Raw genomic sequence first — 6,334 nt, forward strand, 5'->3', positions numbered from 1 at the left:
TGAACTGTTTCGACTTGAAAACTTTTAAATTACGCAGTATTCACTTCAGTTTGTTGTGAATACTCCAGGAAAATTGATAATTATTGCTATAGTTCAAATATTCAATAGTCAACGTCAAATCATGCATCATAGGGGCAAAAAATGATCAACACAATGTAGAATAAAAAAATATTGAAAGATGCAAAATGAAGACCTGAAAAACGCTAAAAATGTTTGGGCAAGAAAGATAGAACGTTGTTTGGTTGAAAAAGATATTTTTTTAAAGAGAAATATTTTCTTGTTCGTTTTTCTTATCATTAATATAATATTCACCCGCTAGAAATTGTATAACTGAGAGATTAAAGTCGTCATTATTGATTCCCTTTGTTAATTTTAGGCTTAAACGCAAAAGGTAATTGAGACATTTTTTAGAAAGATGGAGGGTCAACAAAATTAATGTCTTCATGATAAATTGGTGAATGGACATTTTTATTATTATTGCTGAATGCATGTTTCAGTTGCGAACCGACCGATAAGACTGACAGTTCATACACTTGAATATTCAGTCATAAATTTTACAGAACGAACAAACTCATTTTAAATACAGCTTATGCAAAATTTACAGCATACTTAGCTGTTCCAAGGTTATAACCAGATACTTATTCAACCAAAATGTCCACTTTTTTTAAAATGAGTTGTATTATCCGTTTTTATTTTTATTTGATATATATCTATAGAGATTGTAATTCTTATAAAGTTCTTAAATTGTTTCCTCAAGAACTCAATATTTTTTTCATGTTCTTATAGATATTTTTTCTCGCACGTTTCAGCAAGGATTTAAAAATGTTATAGCTGGAAAGGACTTACACCACTCATAAAAAATGTTTACACATTAGTATTTGTTCATAAGGTTAAATACAAACTTGTGTAAGAATTCATATTAAGCCAAGGTGAAACGTTTCAGTTAACGTAAAAAATAAAACAACAACATATTTTATTAAAGCGATGCTACCTATCCGAGTATAATAGTGTGTTTTTATGTATGGATACTACTAAAAATCAAGAATGTTGTATTTAGCTCAAACTGTTCACAAAGTCAAACATTACGTTAGATATCAGGCCACGTGACTATCAGAAAATTCTTTCCGCATCATTTACGCTTGTAACGCTATTTTCAGCGGAAGCTTAAAGCTGAACGTGATGTCTGTTCTCTATTACTCTTATTTTGATGCTTAACGTACATTTTAATTCTGCATCCATTGAAATCACTTACTCGATGCCTTTTTTTACTCAATCAAGGAGTTTTAAAAATATAGAATTTTACTGCTGATGATACAAAGCAATAACAAATTAATATGCAAATGAATACATATTTTGATTGTCCCTTTAGGCTTTATACGTTTGACCATAAAATCCTTTAGTTCCGGGCCACAAGAAAATTTAGTGAATCTTGTTTGATGAGAATATATCTTTCTTTTGTATCTTTGAAGACAAAGTAAATTATTTAATATAGAACATTTCAGTCCAGCGTGGACAACAGACTTATAGTGTAATTTATAAACGTGGACCGCAAGTCCTTCTATTTTTTTTTATAACAGCGGTGTGATGGACATTTTTCAATACATTTAATTACAGAATATATTCCAAATGCTCAATAAATATTTATTTATAATCATAAGCTTCTCCCCTCAATTAGTCATTTAGAAGTTGCTCTGGAGGTAAAAGGATTAATCTGGACTTTAGATGATTATTTGGAAACGAGTTAGAATTTATCATGAAATTCAGTCAGTTGTCTTACATATATCGCACTAACTTTTGAATAAAATCGATCCAAATTATTTTGAAGTTGGAGTTCACCCTTTTTAAGAAAGGATTTGGATTGGTACCACTTAGAAATATATACTTTGAATGATCACCAATCGTTTTACCTTCAGAGAAGTTCATACATTTTAAAGTATTTTTTCACTCTTGCATACACTTTTTTATCTTTCTAATCCTTTTATAATTCATTAACTTTAATTTATCAAAGGTTAAGGACATGCTTTGAGAGTAGCATTTAACAGTCCGTTATTGAAGCATTCTTTGTTTAGAATTTATCTGCCAACCGTATATATGTATATATATATATATATATACACGAGGGTAATGTTGTCTGGAATCAATGAATGATTCCCATCGAAACAATTTCAAGGACTTTGACCATTATTCCATCTTATCACACAACATAAATAATAATGTCGAAAAGTGCTTAGGAATGGCATGTAATTCTCTGTACAAATCGTTACGATATTTCTTTCTTACGTGAGAAATTACGACCCATTTACATGAGTTTTGTAGTGTTAGCTTACTTCAGCCAAAGCCACAAATACTATTACAATCCACACCAGATTCTCAATTTTACAAACCTATCTTCCCACCCAAGAGAAACAACTTGAATCTCCGATAAGCAAAATCATTAAGCTAAAGCCCTTCAATATATCATTGACAAAATGCAAAAAAAACAAAGGTTTAATGGAGTCTAAGTTAGGGAGCACCTGAACGAAACTGTAGAACCAAAGTCAGAAAACCAGAAAAACTAAGCTTTCATGCTTGGTCAACGTAATTGATCGTCTAACTTTTAGTTCAAAGCCACTGTCACTAGAGGTTACTCCTTATTCATCGTCGTCATATTGGGGGGGGGGACCCAGGATTGAGGCAATAAAGAAAATACAAAAATAATTAGAAATAAGTATTTTAAACATAATTTTGACTTACGTGTAATAAATAAGGTTTTTGATGGAATTTCAAAGTAATTTTCACTCTACTGCATGTATGGATGAAATTTCTTTTTATTGGGTGCAAGATGATCCTTTGATAAAGCTCTGGGTTTAGGTGCTGGTGAGTCGAATCTATTAGATCACATAAAGTATTCCCCTCTTTGTAAGCTATGGGTGCATTGTAAGAGTAAGAGCCAATCCTTTAACATAGATAGTGCATGGTAGGGTGCAGCTGATTGGATGACATCCCTCTGGTCAGTAGTTCAGAATTACGGGATGTCGTCAGATAGACATAGTAGAATGTCTCATAAATACAAATACCAACACTCTACATTATATCCCCTCAGTGGCTCAGCTGTAAGTCCTCGGGCTTGCATCTAAAAAAAAAACAGATCTCGATACTCTGGATGGCCTATTGTGTAGTTTTGTGCATAATAACAAACAAACTATATATTATTATACAAATATTAGATTTTTTTCAAGGATGGCCCCATTCTTTCTTTGTTTAATGTTTAAGAACAAATATCGATTCACCATTGGCCATAGCACAGGATTTGAAATTTTTATATCAGGTTTTGTATATTTGAAGGTTGATTTTTGTCAGCGCTACTAAATTTGTTTTTACCATTTGTTAACTGAGCTGCCAAGAAAGAAGAAAGTCCTTACAAATAGCAAAGACTAGAAAAGATTAAATCTTACTTGAAAATTTCTTGAGTACCATGATATGTATAATTCCTTTATGTACGTAAATAGACAATTAAGGCACTGCTAATAATTCCATTCCTTACTTTGGCTAACGTTAAATACTAAAACAATATAATGAAAGTCATGATTACCTGAAACGGACCTGCACGCCATGTTCTAAAACTAAGGAGGGATTGATTAAAACAAGTGAAATCTTATACTACTTCCTTAGGATTTATGGGATCGAGCTATATATTTGGATAAGAAGATAAGGGAAAAGAAAGGTCCTTTAACTCTCCTAACTCAATTAGAGCCTCAAGATCTCTTCCCAGTTACAAAAAAAACAACTAATGAAGTTAATTCTAGAAGCAGATATGCGTTGAAATTAATTTCCTTTTGCGTTAATGCAACTGAGACAACGCCAGCTTATACCTGGGTCTCTGTAATCCGATTAGAGTAGTACAAACAAAATAATTTAACTTGAGCCCCTCGTACGTTACTTTTGGGCAAGCACAAAGAAGCATTATTAAATGACTTTTTTCTTCGTCTATTTCAGATAAAGTCAACCTGTAGTTTTATTACTGATAAAGGTTCAGCCAGTTTTCCATATAAGGTGATTTGTTTGTTTTGTTGTTCAGCACAAAGCTACACAATGAGTTATCTGTGTTCTGTCCACCACGGGTGTCAAAACTCGGGTTTTGGAGTTATAATATATTAGAGAGAAAATAAGCAGTATTGATATAACAGATAAAGTCGTTGGTCGAAAATTTGTGTGGAGGCCCGGCATGGCCAAGTGGTGAGGGCGCTCTACTCGCAATCTGCGGGTCGCGAGTTCGAATCCCCGTCACACCGAAAATGCTCCCCCTGTCAGTCGTTATAATGTGGAAGAATTGCATGATGCAGATATTATAAAATGTTTAAATATTTTGTCGTTGTATAAATACTTTATTGTCAACATCGTCGTCATTATTTTATAGACAATACATAAAAAGTTAACGCTCTAGATGTATTTTTGTATGACAGTTATTATTCAATAAAGAAAATATTTTGATGCTTAACCATTTCCGGTAAAAATCGCCATTCTTCTTGTTAGTTGTCTTTTAAAGCAAAGCCACATTGGGCTATCTGCCATGTTCACCGCAGGAATCAAACTCCGGATTTAGCGTTGCAAGTCCGTAGACTTAACCCCGCTCCACTGGCATAAGGGAAGGAAAAATAGGAAGAGAAATTTTGCTAGATGATTTAGTGCAGAAACGAAAAGAAATAAGTTACATAAACGGACAAATTAAATTTTGTAATTCAGAATCCCTCATAGATTGTTTGTTTGTTTGTAATTAAGCACAAAGCTACACAATGGCCTATCTGTGCTCTGCCCACCACGGGTATTGAAGCCCGGATTCTAGCATTGTAAGTCCGCAGACATACCTCTGTGCCACTGGGGGAGGGGGAGCTCCCTCATAGAAGAAAGTTGAATTTACTTATATAACAAATATCAAATAGCATTTTTCAAATCCCGCCAAAACATAATTTGATTCCCTGAAAAGCTTATTAGTGTATTTCCTGGCGATAAGTTTGGAGAACGGCTCCAAAAAAACAAAACAAAAAAACATTTTGTTTATTCTTCCAAGAAACCTATAACTTAAAAGCTACTTCAGTACAGTTATGTATATTTTATAGTGCACTTAAGTTTGCTTTGTTTAGAAAATACTTCATTAGCAATTTAATTACAAGTCTAACAATAGAAATCAATAAAGTTGTATTAATGTACGAACGCATTACATACACCAAGTTGATAAAAAGCAATAACAAAAAGAAACAGACTTACAGCACTTAAACTGCTAAATGATATAATATCTTTGAGTTTAGGTTGAGTCAACATGAGAAACCTATGATGTCACATATGTCACTGATAGCTTTGTATATAAATAAAATTATTTGAGAAACAGATAGAAAATATTTCTCTTGTAATGATTTCATGGCAAAAACTTGATTCTTAACTAAGAGTGTCGAGTGTGGCCCAATAGTTAGCGTGCTTGACTGTGCATCTGAGGTAGGTTCTGTGGTTTGCACCTCATTACAAAAAAGTGCTGAGCACTTTAGGATCGCGGGTGCGTTATAAAAGTGACAGCCAAGTCCCACTATTCAGTCTCGCAAGAGTGGCCCAAGGGCCGAAATTCAACAAGACAAACACAATATTATGATTTAATTATGATGGGAGGCCTGGCATGGCCAATTGTTAAAGTACTCGAAGGAACTAGAGGGAAGGCAGCTAGTCATCACCACCCGCCGCCAACTCTTGGGCTACTCTTTTTACCAACGAATAGTGGGATTGACCGTCACATTATAACGCCCCCACGGCTGAAAGTGCAAGAATGTTTGGTGGGACGGGGATTCGAACGCGCGACCCTCAGATTGTGAATCGAGTGCCCTAACCACCTGGCCAGGCCAGGCCTCCCACCATAATTAAATCATAATGGTTTGTTTGTTTGGTTGAATTTCGCGCAAAGTTATTCGAGGGCTATCCGCCCTAACTGGGGTGAAGACAGTAATCAACATCAACCACTTTCAATACTATTTAGTAACAAATAGTGGGACTGACCGTTATTATAACGCGTCGCAAAGGGTGAGAATGTTCGGTGAAGGGATTTGAACCCGCGACTCGCAGATTGTTATGAAATTGTAATTGCGCATACATGGAGATCATATTACTTTCGTATATAAAACATGCCTGTAATTGCGCATACATGGAGATCATATTACTTTCGTATATAAAACATGTCTGTTATTGCGCATACATGGAGATCATATTACTTTCGTATATAAAACATGCCTGTAATTGCGCATACATGGAGATCATATTACTTTCGTATATAAAACATGCCTGTAATTGCGCATACATGGAGATCATATTACTT

This window comes from Limulus polyphemus, unplaced genomic scaffold (genome assembly GCF_000517525.1).
Source record: "Limulus polyphemus unplaced genomic scaffold, Limulus_polyphemus-2.1.2 Scaffold539, whole genome shotgun sequence".
NCBI lineage: Eukaryota > Metazoa > Arthropoda > Merostomata > Xiphosura > Limulidae > Limulus > Limulus polyphemus.